The 18,757-nt window shown below is 42.7% G+C and overlaps 1 protein-coding gene across 3 annotated transcripts in view; it reads right to left on the reverse strand.

Annotated features, from left to right (window-relative positions):
• Window positions 1-18,757, reverse strand: part of HTR1F (5-hydroxytryptamine receptor 1F) — a 3,723,175-nt gene that overhangs the window by 2,140,764 nt on the left and 1,563,654 nt on the right. For all 3 annotated transcript variants that reach the window (XM_069636780.1, XM_069636779.1, XM_069636781.1), the window contains one exon: window positions 7,040-7,086. The gene's annotated coding sequence lies outside the window, so the exon portion shown is untranslated. The remainder of the gene's footprint in view (window positions 1-7,039; window positions 7,087-18,757) is intronic.

Below are 18,757 nucleotides of genomic sequence, written 5' to 3' on the forward strand. Positions count from 1 at the left end.
ATGTCAAAGAATATGATCCATCTGTTGAGTGTATTGAACGAATTGAAACTGGGCAGTTTTGGAACACACTCTTCAGAGCTGAATACATTGTTATCACTGCTGCTGCTTATCGTATTTGACATGAGCTGCTTAAACATGTTTAAAATCTTCTCTTCAACTTATTTGAATAGGCCAATGTGATTTGATGTGAGTTTGTGAACATTCATTTTGGGAAATGGATGTGTGCTGCATGTATTTATTTTAACATTGGATTATTTTGATCATGTTTTCCTTTTTGGTGTGATATTAATTTGAGGATTTAGATGGATTTGAATATTTTAACATATTTTATAAGCATGAATTGATATTTATTAAAATGAACGTAATGTAAGGTTTGTATGATAACCAAATGCACAATAAAGTTTTTTTTTTTAAAACGTTGTTGGCCAGGGAAAAAAAAAGAAAAAAAGAAAATATTGCAGAAGTTTCAGAATCATAGGCACACAACGAAAACTGCTGCAGGCATGGACCCCTCCCTCTTCAACTAGAATATATGTTAGGAACATGAGGAATGTAGTTCTCTCACATCCCATCGAAAGATGGTATTGCTTTAATGCACATTTCTGACATGCAGCTTTATGCAATTTGACCCTTGGGAGTGGACTTTCAATGAAAAAGTGCAACAATTGTTGTAGGGGTCGCTTTTTCCTGTGACAGTCACAACCGTTGCACACATACTAACTCACAAAAAAGTCCTTCACTGTCTTGTGCAATGTGGGAAGTGTCTCAAGTCCAATGTGTAACAGCATTATTATTTACTCTTTGTGTGTCCCTTGGAAACTTGCACTCAAACTTTGGTAAGGTCAGAACAAACTCTGGGTTCAAATTGCCCAGAGCTGCCATGTGTGGCAATAAAGGGAAAACAGCTGTTTTTGAAAGTGCATACACAAATAATAGACTGTGGGTTGGCTGGTAGAGAGGGTGGGGTAAATAGCTCGATGTACATTATATGGTATGTCATAGATGTTTCAGTGAGTACTAAAATAGGACTGAAATTACTCTAATACCAGACGCAAATAAAGTTGTATGTGTTTATAGTGGTGCTCTTGTGCTGCACAAGTCTAAAGAACATTTGCAAATGTATGAATTTGTTTGTGTGCGCACAAACAACATGTGAACATTTGCCAAAACCCCTCTGCATAGAGGTGCAAGATAAATTGTGCAAGGACAAAAATAGCATTTAATGAATAGTGCAGGGAGAACATGTCACTGACGCACCCAGATGTTGTGTGTTTTTGTTCCTGCAAACTTTAAGACATTTTTTGGTGATAAGTCTGGGGAAGTTGGAGGTCACTGGGGGGAAAAAGTAAGGCCATGCAATGGAAGCAAAGCTGCAACCATTTGCATTTCACTACTGAAGCATGGCAGGCCTCTGCAGGACGATGGGGTATGTTTATTTTCTTTCTGTTTCCAGAACAATTGCGCTAGAAACAGGACACACATATCAAATTCATGGGGTGTCATGGAGGAGTAGGAGGAGCTGCAGTGTCTATTTGTCAATTTATTTTCTTTGCTGTCCGGCCTGCCCTGGTTTTAGCAGTGCTGACAGTTGTTTCTATTATCAGGTCGACACAGTGTGTTTCGGCCGTCTAGTCATCGGACTACGGTGTCACAGGTAAACGGCCTTCATCAGGATGGAGAAAGATTGATAGAGAGTACAGGCTAATTTGTGATGTGTCTATATAGAAGAATGAACAAACAAGATGGGGTGATGTGAGATTTCAAAAGAGAATGTGTCACTACGTTATAGAAATGATTTAGGATCAGCTAATCAGAGGTTTTCATATCTGTTTTTGTTAACATATGACATCATTTTACTAATGATAAGATTAAGGTTTTCCCCAACATACCTGATGGGGATAGGAATCTATCAAAAAATGCAAGCAGAGGAGTAAGTCTCATGTATGCACGGTAAGTTTTCAATACATGACCAGTAGACCAAGGGGTGAATGGTGAAAGCAATCACTAGAGATGCAATGCCTTTGTTGTTGCAGCAAATAACTAAGGTGTTGTATATACCCATGACAAGTGAGATATTGTCTATTTATGAGTGCCTCAGTGCTTATCTATCATTACTAGTAGCGTTGGGCCAATATGTATGTATAGGTACATCAGCTATGCCCATTATCTGATAGCTCCATTTCTGATTACATGCGAGTGTGGAGTGGAACATGTTCGCAATGCCATATTGGTGATCATAAACAGCCAGGCTGCATTTAAAGTAGTTCCCGTTAGGCACAGAGGTGGCCAGGTGGTGAATTGCCTATAGTAATATATTGCTAACAGGTTTCGTGCGGTCGGTAACAGTGCCATTATGAAATAAAGCTCTGCAAGAGCCGCGTAATGTCTGTACTTACAGTGTGTGCAGGCGATCCTTCTGAGTGCGAGGTTGCCGAGCAACCAGACTAAACAAACAGGTCCTAATATAAAGGAACTGCAAATCTTGGGTTTTGAATTGAGCACGGAATGTCTTTACATTTTTTTCCAAATGGAGCGTGCTTGGGAATGAGTTCCCCACATGGGCTGCCCTCGTAGGTAAGGCCCTACCAAGTTCCCCCGCCTTCTTAAACCTAAGATATTTGATTGTTCCAGTGTGTGCTGACCTGAGGGCACGCTTGGGGCTGTAGATGAACATACAGGCTTTAGATATATAGGTGCTTTTACATATGAGCACTTGTGCACTAGGGTGGCTGATTTAAAGTGGATGCAGGCTGGAATAGGCAATCAGTGTAGGGATTCCCTCCCTGATGATATATGTTCTTTCCTAGGAGTACCCTTGATAATTCACACTGCATTATTTTGGAGAATTTGCAAGCGATGGATGCATTTTTTCCTGGCCCCAATATATATGAAGTTGCAGTAGAATAATGGCTCAACCAAGCGAAGCACTGTTCACTTCTGCAATCAAGGGTTTGCTATTCCTATGAAGTTTCAGGTAATCATTTCTGGTTTTTACTGGGTAACTAGTCTGTGTTTCAGTGCTAAGAGAGGCGTCAAAACACTCACAGAGTCTTCACTTTTCCCGCTACAGTCATGGGACTGTCTTTGATGAGAAATTGTTGCTATTCACTCCCCAGCTTTGCTCTTGTCACTGTGCTGCCAAACCATAACAGGTCAGTTTTTGCTCCATTGTGGCAGCGCCAGTTTTCATTCATCCATTGCTCTATCATCCCATGGATTGAAGTCAGGTTCCTAGTGTCAGTGTCGTAATCGTGCTGATTTCAGGATCAGCTGGGTATCGTCTGCATAGTTGGAAAATGTCACACTTTATGATTCCAGCAGGCTACAGAGAGGTCTAATATATAGATCGAAAAGTGTTGGAGAGAGACATTCTGTCTGTGGAATTCAACAAAGCATGGCAGCCAAACGAGATGAAGCACATGACTGACAGACTGATGATTGTTTTCCGTATAAAATGAATGAATACAATTTATGGCCTGTGGCGCACTGTTCCCTGTTTTAGATAGTATGTCAGCCAGATGATCATGATCCAGCAGATCAAAAGGTGCGGACAAGCCGAGAAGAACCAAAAAACAATTTTTTCCTTGATCCATCAGCTCTAACATATTGGTTTGTAGATCCAGGAGAGCAATCACCTTACTACGATCCAATCTGAACCCTGAAGGCTTGTTGTGGAATATAAATGGCCACCATGTCTAAGATCTTCAGCAGAAAATGTGAATTGGTAATGGGCCTTAGATTTTCTGCATCCTTTGGATTTTAACCTACTTTATTCACCAGAGGGGTGATGGTGACCTCCTTCTTTTTTATCTGGGACTGAGATTTGATCAAAGAATGAATTTACCAACCTGGAGAAGAAAGGAGCATATTCTTTACCATTGTCCAGGATAGGTTTCACTGCAATTATATTTTTACTACATGAAGTAGGGTGCATTGAAGCCAGAATGGATTATGTCTCAGGGATAGTTACATGCCTGAAGGAAAAGTTTGGTTGTCCTGTCAGCTGTTTATGGACACCTGCTGGCCAGACATGCTTATTCAGAGTCTTGCTTAACTCGCTTTCAATTTTATCTTGGGCTGTTTTCAGTTTGTTTCCAAATGCCTGTTGACCGTCATTACAGTCTTCTCAGTAGGGTGAAAAGAATGAATCAATGCCTTGGGTTTCTCTAGAGATTTCAGGATTTCAAAAAACTTCTTAGTGTTGTTCTCAGCTCCTGTAATCTCTTTCTTAAAGAAGTCCCTTTTCGCTGTAACTATTTTGGCTATATAGTCTGCATCCAAGGCCTTCCCATTACCTCTATTTGGTGCTAATGGATGTGTTAACCATGCATGTTCTGCGCTTCTCTTCTGTTTTTTTCAGGTTTAGTAGATTGTTTGAAAACCATTTGTGATGGTTTTTGTTATCCCTCACAAATTTCCTTGCTAGAGGGGCAATTCGCTCAGTGTCTTGGTCAAAATATTGTTATAGGTTTCTACCAGTGTCTCTGGGCTGTCTATGCTGTTAGTAGATAACATCATTTCCTGTAAACAACTATTGAGGTGGAGGAGTGTCACCTTATTAAAATTGTGATTATACAGGGTTACAGTCGACTTTGGAGGAGTTTTTGTTGTTTGCTTTAGGCAGATGGTAAACTCCACGATGCAGTTGTAAGATCATAGGCATTGGGTAGTGCTCTTCATGGTTACATCAAGATTCCTAGAGATCACCCAGTCAAGCTCATTATTTTCCACTTTACATCCCAAGGCCAAGAGTGCATCTTCCAAGCTAGCTTCTTTATCTCTAGGATTATGGAGCCATCAATGTAAGTCCCCCACTAATAACATTGAACAATTTGGGCCATCAATAGGTTTTATGATTTGTAGTAGGTCCTTGTTAATATTGGTCATGTGCTGCTTGGGCCGGTATACCAGAATCAGATTAATACAACTACACGGGGAGGGGGTGATTTTTAAATGCAAAATTTCGCAATCTCTGAAAAGTACTCATGCTGTCGAAGAACTGAAAGCGTTTTTTTGCAGTCACTGCCCTATTCCGTTGGTCAAACATCCTTCTGGAACTGCCAGATCGATGGTTGGACCACTGGCATCTGTTAACCAAGTTTCGGTCGACAGAGAATGTCTAGGTCGTGAGAGGTAAGGTGATCATGTATATCTAATGCATGTTTATTTAAGGATCCCATGTTCAACAGAGCCATTTTTTTCTCGACCATCAATCAGGTTCTGAGGACAGCCCGAGATGGGAGATTCTCCCAGCGCACTTTGTGGCCTACAGATTTCATGAGAATTGATGTCAAGTTTCACTTCCATAGATGGTTTAAAGACATCCCGACTAGTTATGTGTGAGTCGGTTGTCACTTGCGTAATGGGTGATATCACTTGGGCCTACCATGTAATGACCATTATTACTCACTCAATGTTTATTTAATCATATGTCTCCATTAAGATAGCAACATTTAAAAACATGTATCATATTTCATAATATTCACTTAGAACAAGCACATAATAAAAAAGCAGCTTTAACATATTCAAACAAGCTACATATAAAATCCTGTTCATTACAATTATTTTGATAAAACAGCTCCAAGGCATGTCCACGCTTGTGCAAAACAGGGAAGCAACACATTAACAGAAAATAAACCAAATCTTCAATGACTGTTATTTTGCAGGCACACTTTGTGCTTCCTCTTCACACCTTCTTAATTTAATGAGGGGTGGGTACATGTACACCATGTATCATTATCAGTCTCCTGTATTCTCAGGATTGTATTACACAGATTTCTCCTTGCCTTCTTAAATGATGTTTCATATTATCTCTCTTCTGTTTTTCTGATGTTTTATGATGACTTTGACATTTCATGTCATTTTTCATGCCTATCATCTTACTTTTTTTGTTTTCCAACTTCAATTTTTGATTTGTGGCTCTCCTTGTCTTCTATGAACACACTTCTACCCCACTTTTGCCTACCGAATTGATTGCAACTTTGCTAATTGGCATGACAATTTGTTTAACAATGCAATCTACAATGTATGCTTGCACACCATGTTTTATCTAATGATGTCATTTTTCAAACCAATATGTACATGTATCATGACAATGGATCAAGGATATGAAACAATAACTATGCCCTGATTTGAGAAAGGCCAGCACGTGTCATCTATCTAAAGGGCACCACAACATGACCTAAAGGGCCCTATACTATGCAATAAGTAGTATTGTGCAACACAATGGGCCTCATTACGACCCAGGCGGTGCCGCCGTAACCTTACTGATTCCGCCATGGTGAATGGAGCAATTACCGCCCCATTCCAAGGTTGGCGGGGGCGGTAATTCACCATTCAGCATGGCCCTTCCCCATTCCCATTTTTGCCCCCATAGGGCTCAATGGGAATGGGGAAGGCGGTAATAACGGTACCGCAAATTGCGGTACCGTTTTTACCTCCAAAGTCCCTTTGCGGGTCCTGTCCTTAACGCCTGGTAAAACCAGGCGTTAAGAGAGGACCCGCAAAGGGACCTCAGAATAGGGCGGTAAGGGATTACCGGCACCATTGCCCTTACCGGTACCGGTAATCCCTTACCGCCTGGGTCGTAATGAGGCCCAATCACTTGGCACTTGTCTTTATTGGAGTTAGAGATCACTATCAGCATAAGCGATTTTTGGGCTTTTTTACTGCCTTTCTCCAAGAAGATGCGACAAACAAAAATACTTTGCGAATACTGTGGTCGCAGAGTCAAACAGTAGTAGTTAAAAGCGCATCGGCTAATTTTACTAAGTTGTGGATCATGACTACAGAGTATGAACTATATGTCACTGCTTTCTTCACTTTATCAATACTAGACCTGTTTTACCTTTGGGCTCAGTTTCAGATTAAATGGTTGAGCCATCGGGGAAAGAGATAGGTCAAACTATGTACACTCTTTTGACTGCTGATGAGAGATGGTAACTTCCTTTAGTCCAGGCACTGTTTAAAAAATTGCCGGCAAACATTGTTCAAGGTGTGAAATAACGCACACACTGAAATTAAACAGAAACGTACTTACATATATTGCAGAATTTTCACATGTCCAGCAAGTACTGTTTCTGTGTCCTGCAAATGAAAAAAGCCAGTATAAAAGTCAGATGTATAAGGCAAGATATAGTCTGTTCATAACTACAAAGCAAGACACACATATTGTGCAAAAATAATTTTGAAAAGGCTCCACCTGGTGTTTCCTTCTCATTAAAATTACTTTGTCACAAGGATAGAACACTGTCAAATCATTCAAAAGACAGTTGTGCACTATTCACAATGGCTTTAATACTGTCAACATTGGTCAGTCTGTTTGAAGAATTATTTAAACATCCTATAAAATCCTGTGCCTTTTTGCATACCTGCGCTGTTCTCATTGGATTTACTCCATTGGGTGGGATTTCTATGAGGAAACTCTAAACCAGACTCTGGAGCTCATTTTCAAAATGAGCGTAAATTGGCCATGGGGGCCTGCTAACGTTTGCACATACATGCAAACATGTCCCCTCTAAGCAATTCTCATCATTTGCACAGCAGAATGCATATGAGACGTGTAAAGAGGCGAGGAAAACCTGTTTACACTTCTCTTTTACACTCCGGCATGCAAATAGAGTAAACACTTCCTTTACAATGATTTCCTATGGCACACCCCTGCTTTTTGCTGGTGACAAAAGCAGGCATATTGCATAGGAAATACGCCAGTATGCAAGTGGCATTCTGTCATAAAACCAAGGTGTTGTTTTTGAAGGCGGGAGGCAAACGGCAGATGGAAATGCAACTCCCATTCCATATCCACCCTCCGGCTTCACAAACAATTAAAATTCCAGGTGCTTAAATTGAGGTGTTTAGTGCCTCTGTTTATTATCCAGGGGCTCCAAAATGAGCACCTCTGCTGGAAATCTTGAAGCCTCTCACTAAGTTCAGTATTCTGATGCGCACTGAGAGGCTTGCCTCCTACGGGTTGTGGCTATATGCATTAAAAATATACACATATTCAGTGACAGAAAAACAGGTGATGTCTGGAGGAATCAATTTACAATGACACCTGGCACACCTTTCATGGTAGCCTCCACTGATGATCTCCACTCTGTATGAATGCTCAGATGGTGTAGATCTATATGGATTCATCATGTACCTGAGTGACAAGCATAGGGACATGAGCCCCACTGATATTTATATACTTGTCACTGCTGCATGCAAATAATCTGGACAATCCTCCAGATATTTCAGTTATCAGTGCTAATGCACACTAACTGTTCATCTTCAATAAGATGCAGAAATGTCTATATGGGGGGAGGAACAGAGGTCTGGGTAGATGTGGCAGAGCGGTCAACTATGAGCTGTACCAAGCAGCCACGGGATATGATATGATATATGATATTATAGGTTATTTATAACACGCTTATACCCTGAGGTTTCTAAGCGCGGACCCGGGGATCAATCTGTGGTGCTCTGTGTCGTCTTGCTTCCAAGGCGAGCCCGTTGCCCCTGAGCTATCATCCCGGGACAGGATAATGTCCTGATTCAGATAGAATTAGGAGAGGACCTCGATCTGTATCAAGTCGTACCTTGTTTTTTCCTTGTGAGAATGGGTTCAGGTCAGTCTAGATAAGTGCTGCTTCCTCCTAAAGGAGGTCCGGCACACTTCATGTTTACTCATTACTCATCCAAACCATGTAAGTACCTGGATACATGGCACAAACATACACAGAGTGAGACACCGAGGCACTTCACCCCAGGAAGGCGCCTTTGACTTAGAAAAGATGTTTAAAAAATGTACATACGGCGTTAGAAAAGAAAAGTGCATGTGTAAAACAATTGCAAAGGGACAGCCAGCTAGACTTTTATACCCAAGCTACTAAGAGACAAACTGAGTCTAAGACCCAGGCACTGAAAAACACCCAAGAACAACTCCAAGAGCTAGTTAAAGCCCTGAAAACTGAGTACTGCAACCTGCAGGTACTGGCCCACAAAGCTGGGTACAAATATTTATATCCTTTAATCCAAGGGGAGTCACCGCCAATGGAAACTCCAGACAATATTTTGGACACTTATTTATTTATTTATGCATTTATTTTTCATTTGTAATGCACCCACACCCTGAGGCTCCAGCGTGCTGTTGTGAAACCAGTTACATAAGGCATAATAACTTAATGAACGTGACAGTGAATAACATAACATGTACATGCAGATAAAAACATCAATTCAGGTTAATAATTTATAGCATAGATTTTATGGCATGTGTAAGAGGAAGTCCATTTAGGCAAACAGCCAGGTTTTCAAGGCCTTGCAGAAGGTCCAGTAATAACCCTGCCCTTTTAAATGTTGCACCCAACCATCAACTGGCTAGTCCAGACTCTACCCAACTGCCAACCTATCATCGGTCCACCCCAATAAACATTATGAGCACCGATTTCCAAAATGTTCACCTTCTTTAGCCACGTTTGAAGGGTTCCCGATTTTACATCCAATACCAATACTGGTGAATTCCCACTCAGACAGCTCCCTGGGGAGGGGATACCTAAGGTACTGTACATGCCCCTTGGAGAGCTGCTGATTTGTTCGGTATTGTTAATCGATTCCCAAAAGATACAAGAGAATCCCATAAGGTTCCAAGAGGAGCTTCATGTTATGATAGATTTCTATCACCCTAAGTGTGTTTATTTGAATCAATTGTTGTGAGCAGTTCTGCCCACAGATAAATGTACAGTGCTGAAAGTGTGCACCAACTGGCCAACTGAAGAACCTGCCATCTCCATGTACCTGAAATACTTTACTGATAGTTTGGTACAAACTATCACTGAAATGTGACCTCAAAAGACTAATAGGTCTAAAATGAATGCATGTAAGCAGGCCAAGGGTGAAAATCCTTCAGAATATCTTGAGGGTGTGAAATAATGTTTTGAACAATACTTTGGGATCACTAATGCAGCCATTATAGTGCCTTAAGCTATGGTGGGCCAGTTAGTTATGGTGTTGCAACCTAAGGTATTGGAGGGGATGAATGCAGTGCTAATAGGTTGGGAAGGAAAGGGTTCGGTAGAGGTTTTATTTGCTACACAGCACTTCCATGAAAAGGTTGAAAGACAGAAAGAAACGACTGAAACCAAACCTATGGCTTTGCAGATACAGAGTTTACAACCTCCCTAGGGAAGGGCAGGTTTTTGCCCAACCCCAAGATGGTGAGGACGAAGAAGAGGGACAGGAACACCCCAATCACATGAACCAGGGCAGATTGATAAGAGGTATTACACACGCACGTGCAGTGATCAGTGTAATGACTGCGAAGAGTTTGGACACTGGAAAGCCAAGTGTCCACACTGGCCTCAGTAAGATGGTTGAGGCGGAAAAGCAACCACGCCAAGAAGAATGACTAGGACCGAGCCTTCACCGGCACCACTCCAGACAGATGGTTAGGATTGCTAAGGGGTCTACGAACTTGTTGCACCACTCTGATGAATTGATTCCACTGCCCCACATGGGAGCATCAGACTCCACATTAAAAGCCTCTGGTTTCCATGAATATGGTCATGATAGGTCCAGTGTCTGACCAACATGCATTCTTGCTGAGTCCCTGTTCTTCTGTACATTTGTTTGGATTAGAATTATTGTTTAAACTGACCTGCTCTATTTACTGTTCCTGAGATTGTGTACACCATGACATCCCTGCTCACAGAGAGCAAGAGGTACTTGCAGTATTATAGGACATGACCCATTTGAACACTGGGGACTGGGCCATTACTCCCTGTTTGCAACAACGATTGTTGGGCTGAGTCTGAGTCAAATTATGGTCAACTCATGCAAAGTTTGCTAGTTACATGGTCAATGCTTAGCCAGTCAAAATTAGTATAAATCCTCCTAAGCCACTGCCATGTGTAGCTCAGCATCCTATTTGACGACAGGCTTGTAAAGACATTTGCCCTGTAATAGAATCCCTTCTCTAATAAGGTATTATTGTACCAACTAGTAGTCCCTGCATTACTCTGATTTTGCCCACAAAGGAGACAGGTCAAGAGGTTTATGATTATATCCAAGACCTGGTTGCAGTTAATGCAGTTGTCCTACCAGCTTTTCCCGTTGTACCTAACCCGGCTAGTATCCTGTCATGCATTACCTACTCGGCCAAGTACCTTGCTTTTGTAGATATGTGTACAGCATTTTTCTGCATACCTGTGCATCCCGACAGCCAGCATCTGTTCACATTTACCCATAAATCCACGCAGTATACATTCACTTGTCTTCCAATGGGATCGGTAGAGAGCCCTACCATATTCTTCCAAATTTTAGAGAGATATGTTGACTCACTTCGGTTCCTTAGAGGGTCGATGCTGGTGCAGTACATAGATGATCTGCTCCTAGCTTCCCCCTCCCTGGAAGCATGTGAGGAAGACTCTCTCATTCTGTTGATTGCACTTGCTGAAAAGGGTCATAAGACATCTAAAGAAAAATGACAGTTGGGTCTGCTCTGTGTACCGTACCTGGGCCATGATATTTCAGCGGGAGAAAGACATTTATACCAAGACTGGATTACAGCAATCCAGAAAGTCCCCAAACCCGAGACCAGAAAGCAGATGAGAGGGTTCCTTGGGATAGTTATTTACTGCAGATAGTGGGTCCTGAGATATTAAACCATAGTTAAGCCCCTTCAAAACCTCCTGCATGATTCGATCCCTGAGCTTCTGTCATGGTCTCAGGAAGCAGAAGATACTTTTGTCACCATTAAGCAACCACATTTCTGTATTTTTGCATTTATTTGGCATTTATTGAGCACTTTACTCCAAAGCACTATACAAAAAAATTACAGTCAAATAAAATGAAGATTGATTCAGTTACAAAATATTTTCAGAGAAAACATTACGATTGAAGAAGATAGTTCCTTAGAGAAGAACGGAAAACAGGGTAAGAAGTAGTAGAGCAGAGAGGGAAAGGAAGAGAAATCCATTGATAAGGAGAAAGAAGAGAAAATGAATGGAAATGAGATTGTGCACAAGGAGGATAAGGAACAGATAGTAGAAACTGGGATTGTGAATGAATGGAGCAAGTTGGGGTATAGAAGGAGACCAAAGAAGAATGTAATTGGGAGCAAGACCATAGAGTGACTTGCAATGGCTCTGGCTTTAGGTTTGCCTGATTATAGTAATCCTTTTGTGCTATACTGCGATGAATGCAATGGTTTTGCTCAAGGTGTGTTTAATCAGTTACAAAGTGGCAATTATCAGCCCATATCCTACCATAGTGTAGCCTTAGATCCAGTAGCCAGGAAACACCCTGCAAGCCATTACAGCTGCTGCTTTGTTGATAGAAAAGACTGACTTGCTAGTGGAAGTTCACCCTGTCATGATTGCAGTTCCTCATGCTGTGCTGTCTTTACTTCTTAAAGGAAAGACACAGCATGTGTCCAATTCCTGTCTCATCCGATATGAAAAGTTGCTTATTTATGCCGCTAATCTAACACTCAACTGATGTTCAGTCGTGAAACCTGCTTCTTTATTGCCAATCCAGCAGGACAGGGAACCACAGGATTGTCAGACTGTTATTGAGACGGCTATATCCCTTTGTGCTGATTTGTCAGATGTGCCCCTGTTGAACCCCAATCTGATTATTTTCATTGAAGGCTTGTGCATACGTGGGCCAGCAACTGGAGAATTGGTCTCTGGTTATTCTGTATGTACCCCCTTTACCATCTAAAAAGCATATCGTTTCCCATTGCCCGATCTGCACAGGTCGCTGAAATTGTAACTCTCAACTGTGCCTGTGCTTCGGTCCAGGATAGATTGGCCATGATATATAATCACTCCATGTATGCTAACTGGGCTGTGCATGACTTGGGAGTCTTCAGGAAGCAGCATGGGTATTTAACACCAAGGGGCACCCCAATGTGGAATGGAAATAATGAGTCATTGTAATTGTGATTGGTTATTTATAGCACACTTAATACCGAGAGGTTTCTAAGCGTGTACCCAGGGATTGAACCTGTGTTGCTCTGTGCCATTTTTCTTCCAAGGCGAGCTCATTGCCCCCAGGGACATCATTTAGGGGTCACCAGCCGTCGCAACTGCAACCCCGGAGGTCTCCCTTGCTATCTCTGTGGTCTCCCTTGCTACCCCTAAAAAAATAATAGTAATAATAATAATTGTGGCTCATGGGCTGTGGCCAGCAGCATGTGTCTCTTTGTTTCTGGAGTGGCTGGCTTTCTTATAGCTATAGTCGCTATGATAGCTCAGTGGTTTGAGCACTGGCTGCTGAAATATGTGTGTGATCTGCAGGCTGCAGGTTCGACTCCCAGGAAGGTCAACTCAGTCTTTCATCCTCCTGAGGTTGATAAATGAGTACTACCAACAGGTTGGGTGATATTGGCCCTCATTAGGACCCAGGCGTTAAGGGGTTTACGGCGCCGTAAACGGCGCCAACCCTTAACGCCTGATTCCAAGGTCCCTTTGCGGGATGGTGATTTTAACGCCTGCTTTTTGCAGGCGTTAAAACCCATGCCGCAAAGGGACCTTGGTGCTAATTACGCCACCGTAATTTACGGTGCCGTAATTAGCGCCTTTCCCCATTCCCATTATGCCGTATGGGGCAAAAATGGGAATGGGGAAGGGTAAAATGGGAAATGGGGATTTACCGCCCCACTCACCTTGGAATGGGGCGGTAAATCCGCCATCCACCATGGTGTAAACATAGTTTACACCATGGTGGTAAGGGTACGACCCAGGCGGTAACTTACCGCCTGGGTCGTAATGAGGGCCATTGTATGAATATTTGTTCAATATGAAGCGCTTAAGCGTAAGTGGTAAGTGCTATATAATAACATATCATATCGTTTGGCCTTGGACGTCTGCTTGCATTCAAAGTAATTTGGTAATATGGGCCTATACACACTGATATTAACAATAAATATGGTGATCTATTGTTGTATGAAATGTATATCTCTTTAGAATGATATCTTAACCATATTTTTCATAGTGTACTTAGAAACAATGCTATGTGATGCCACTCCCTGTTTTGTTAAGGGGTGAAATGGTTTTGTCAAGGGGTGAGCGGTCTTGTTCCATCGCTTCCTGTGATGACACTTTAGGGTGGGGTTAAGTGACATCACTTCCTGTGATATCATCATAGGTCAAGGGTCGTGTCATGTCACTTCCGCTACTCCTGGCATTTTGGTGAAATTACGTCCCTGGTTGACTCTGAGTTATCCTTTCGAGACAGCCTTATTGAATACATTCTTACTCTTTTGCTAAATGGAAAGGATATGTTTCCTCTCAAGGCTGTCTGTGCGTCCTGTACCATATGGTCCCCTCATGCATGCAGCTCCCCACCTGCATGAACTTTACTTATTGTTTAACGATGGTATATGTATTCTCTCGGTGGGTTGAGGCCTTCCCATGTACAAACCCAGATGCTGCTACAATGGCAAAAGAAACCCTTTGCAGAGTTTATACCCCAATTCAGACTGCCCCTCAGCATAGACAGTGACAGAGGCACCCATTTTACTGGTCAGGCTATTAAAGAAGTGTGCAAAGCTCTGGGAACAGCTCAACAGTTCCATTGCACTTATCAGCCTAGTCCAGAGCACATGTAGAATGCATAGGGATTTTAAGTTAAGACTGTCTAAAAAGTGTAAAGAAACAGGGTTGAAACAGCCCACCGCCTTGCTCTTGGCTCTATTTGCCATGCATGATAATCCCTAGAGTAAACACAAGTTGTCTGCACACAAAATCCTCACAGGTCACTGCATGAGAATGGGAACTGCACCACCAGCAGTCCCCCACACCCAATGTTTGCCATTAGGGGATGATACTGTTCTCTAAAACTGTTGCATGTTGATTAAAACTGTTTGATCACTCCACACTGCGGTCCATTGAGCCCTGCGTGAACCAGCTGCTGAGCCCTGCCACCTTTTAGAGCCAGGAGACTGGGTCCTGGTGTTGGCCTAACAGCAGAAATCTGTGGTCCTGAATAGATGCAGTAGCCAATTCTAGGTCCTCCTACTTATGTACACAGCAGTTAAATGTGTTGGGATCCCAGCCTGGATTAATGCAGCACACCGTTGCAAGATTGTCATCCCAGTCGACAACACCACCTCTGATTAGACCGATCTTCCTTGGCTTGGCTTGGTTCCAGCCCCAACAGAACCACGGTCACATCCACCAGTGATGACGCTGGTCCCTTTGCTGATGTCAGACCCTTCCAGCTCTGTTGCACCAGTACAGCCAGTATCAGAGGACAAGGCAATGGCCCTCGATCACCTAGTATGCTCACATGCTGCATCAGGACCCACAGCTTCTAAACCTTTTCCACACAGTGAGCTCCCTGCGGCAGCTATTGGTAAGGCTCCATCATCAGTCGCTCAAATCCCTGGAGGGAACAACTCTGATAAAGACATGCACATCTGGGTTACTACCTTCATTGCCTGACCCCCTGGATCTCACAAGGCAGCACCCCAATAGGTATGCTGCAATCCCACAAAAGAGCTGCGAAGAAAACGTTGCTGTGAACAAAGTGACAACTGGCTAGGTCACTCTACCCTGGATTTGTCCCCTCCATGATGATATATTCCCCTGAGGTAGTGGTGCACTCGCAAAGCCACCGCTGTTGACTCACCTATACCCGCAAGTTATGGTTCTTAGTGTTATCGCCTGCTGGTCATATGCAGGTGCCATTGGTACTTTGCATATCTCTAGTTGGAACTTTTAGATTGAACTTCTGATTACTAACTATGGACTAAGGACTTCTTTGCTCAGTAACTGATCTCTGTTGGAACTTTTGAACAGTGGCATTTACCTTGCTGCAACTTCTCGGAGCCTATACAACGTTGAACTGAAAGCTCTGGTCTGGCGAGCTTTTGCCACTTGTGCCCTGCACATCACCTGCCCTGATGAACTTAACAGACCTTATTTTATATCCATTAATTCTTGTGCTGGTGCCATGCCCTGATTCCTGAACCTGGACATTTGAGGATTGGCCCTAGTGTACACTTTGTCTGGCAATATGTCTGTTATTGTCAGAATTCTGATGTATTATCACTTCACTGTGACTGCTGCTTTTCATACATGGGCTATATCCTGCCCACAGTGCCTCATATTCCCACCTTTCCAGCTCAGCCCCACCCCCAGGAGAAGCACTGCCCAGGAAGATGTTGTTGCCTGTGTAGGATATCTCATACAAGCCCTTGGGATTAAGGTAAACAGAGACCAACTCGCCCACTTGTCACAGTGAGTAGAGGGTATTTCGAAAGCCACAGCATCCTCCTTGACTCTATTATCCCGAGAAAAAGTAGCCATCTGAACCATTGTGCTTCAGAACCATGTGGCTTTAAACATTGTCCTAGCCTCACAAGGAAGCATCTGCACAATCCTGAAAAGTGAGTATTGTACTTTCATACTCCAACATTGTTCTAGTCTCACAAGGAGACATCTGCACAGTCCTGAAAATTGAATGCTGTACTTTCATACCCCGTTAGGCAAGTAATATTACTGACATTTCACCCACATTTGCAACACTGTAATTCTCCATCATAACAGTCTTCAGGCATCCTGCACATTTCAGTCTTGGAGTAAGGGTCTATTGGAACCTTTGGGTGTGTCTATTGGTCAAATCTTGAGTCTGTCCCATCTAATGATGACTTGTAAATGTCTCTATTATCGAGCATGCACTACCTACTCTGAAATCTCTCAGGCTGCCCAAGTACTTTACTGTCATGCTACTGAAGAAATAATATATTATCATATGCCTGGATGTTATTTTTGTTCCCTCCAAAGAGGTATGTAATGAGACTGGAGTGAAGCTCTCATAAGAGGAAATTGGGGGAAAGTCTGCAATTGAAAATGTTATGTACTCCCCTAGCACACTGTGGAATTATAATATCGAGTAGGTACTGCAAAATGCCATGTTTAAACAACTGTTTCTTGTCTGTGTGCGAGGTGAGACTTTAGGCTTTATTGCGCATGTTCTTGCCATGAAGGGTCTTTGCCTAGTGTGTAGCAATGCTCGCCTCTACATCTCTTGCTTCTGATGTGTTTCCCTTTTGGCATATGTAAGTGTGTTTTAGGCACCCACTTTCTTAGGGAAAGCGGATTTAGCAGAAAAAGTCATCATACTGTACACATGCTCTCCTACCGCAGACTGTGTGTGAACTTCTGAGGAGCAAATTCAGCTCCACTAAATGTGTGAGTGTATGCTGTCCTTCCTGATATCACTGTCTCAAAATGTGAGAACACAGCAGGTATCAAGACTGGTATAATAGGGCTTTCTTTCCTGCTTGTAAAATTATTTCAATATGACTCCTTGGGCCTCATTCCGAGTATGGCGGTAAGGGATAGCGGTCACCGCTAACGAGAGCGGTGGCGGTAATCCCTTACCGCCATACTCCGAGTTCCCTTAGCGCCATGGTGCTTTTAACACCTGCTTTTAGCAGGCGTTAAATACCATGGCGCTAAGGGACCTTGATGTTAATTACGCCACCGTAATTTACGGTGGCGTAATTGACGCCTTCCCCACTCCCATTATGCCCTATGGGGCAAGAATGGGAATGGGGAAGGGTAAATGGGGATTGGGGAATTACCGCCCCGCCAACCTTGGAATGGGGCGGTAATTCCGCCAACCACCAAGGCGCTGCCGGTCCGGGTACGGCGTCAACCAAGGCGTTAATAGCGCCATTGGTTAGCGCCGTACTCGGAATGAGGCCCCTTGTCCTGTCTGTACCTACCCTTCCATTAAAATGCATGTACTCCTTTGACTATGAGAAAATGGTGCATGGAAGGAGGGGGGTTCTCACTTGTGTTGAAGTCTTGTACTGTTGTTGGTTTGTTGTTGTCATGTTGCTTGTTTTCTATCTATAACTTCACCAATTCACCAGAATAGTCAGTGGCCATTTTTCCACAACATGTGTACCATCATTCCAAGTGCTGCATGTCATGTGCAAATCAGCAATTTTCATTTTGCAGTGTGCCGTATGCAAAACCATCAAACATAAAAATTGGAACATGCACCTGCTGTTGTTCTAGTACATGTGCATGTAAATGTTGAAGTGAAGGGGCGACAGCTAAGTGTCCTGAGGCACTGCATGCAGAGATGTTTCTGTTGGTTGTATTTAATCATTATGAAATGATACTTTTCAAAACTCCCATTGTGCTTTAACAGAAGTTACAAAAATTATCTCTCTTGCTCCCTATCCCAATGTCCAGGGCACACCCCCGTTTCCTCCATCAGTCCCACCTCTAGCCATATCATCTTCTTATTTCGTAAAGATCAGAATATGGTAAACAATGACTTTGGGGGAGGTCTCAATGGAAGCCATTCTGATTGCTCTGGTTTGTTGATCATGGATTTACAAACTTTTTGATATTTCAGAGACAGAGAATAACACAATATCAATGCATCATTGCCAGGTTGCTAAATATGAGATTGTAAGGGTTTCCAAATTAGTTGGGTTCTACTCATTTTTTGGATTGATTTGAGACTAAGTTAAAAAGCTTTGCAAAATAGACCTGTTTAGCTCTTTTGGCAGGTCTATTGTCACACCTACTCTCCCTCTTGGAGAAAGTCTTGATGTTTTTTAGCCCGAGACAGCATGTTAGCCCACCTCTTTGTCAATGCCACAAAAGTGCATTTCCCTTCAAAAGCCAATGAATGCCACATCCGAAATGGATATCAGTGCATGAGAGGGAAGACATCAACTTGGCATACATATCATTACAGTACAACTTGACAACCCAACAAATGTGTGTCCATCACACCCTAGAATGAAGCT

This window comes from Ambystoma mexicanum, chromosome 7p, assembly GCF_040938575.1.
Source record: "Ambystoma mexicanum isolate Mex_15411 chromosome 7p, UKY_AmexF1_1, whole genome shotgun sequence".
Taxonomy (NCBI): Eukaryota; Metazoa; Chordata; class Amphibia; order Caudata; family Ambystomatidae; genus Ambystoma; species Ambystoma mexicanum.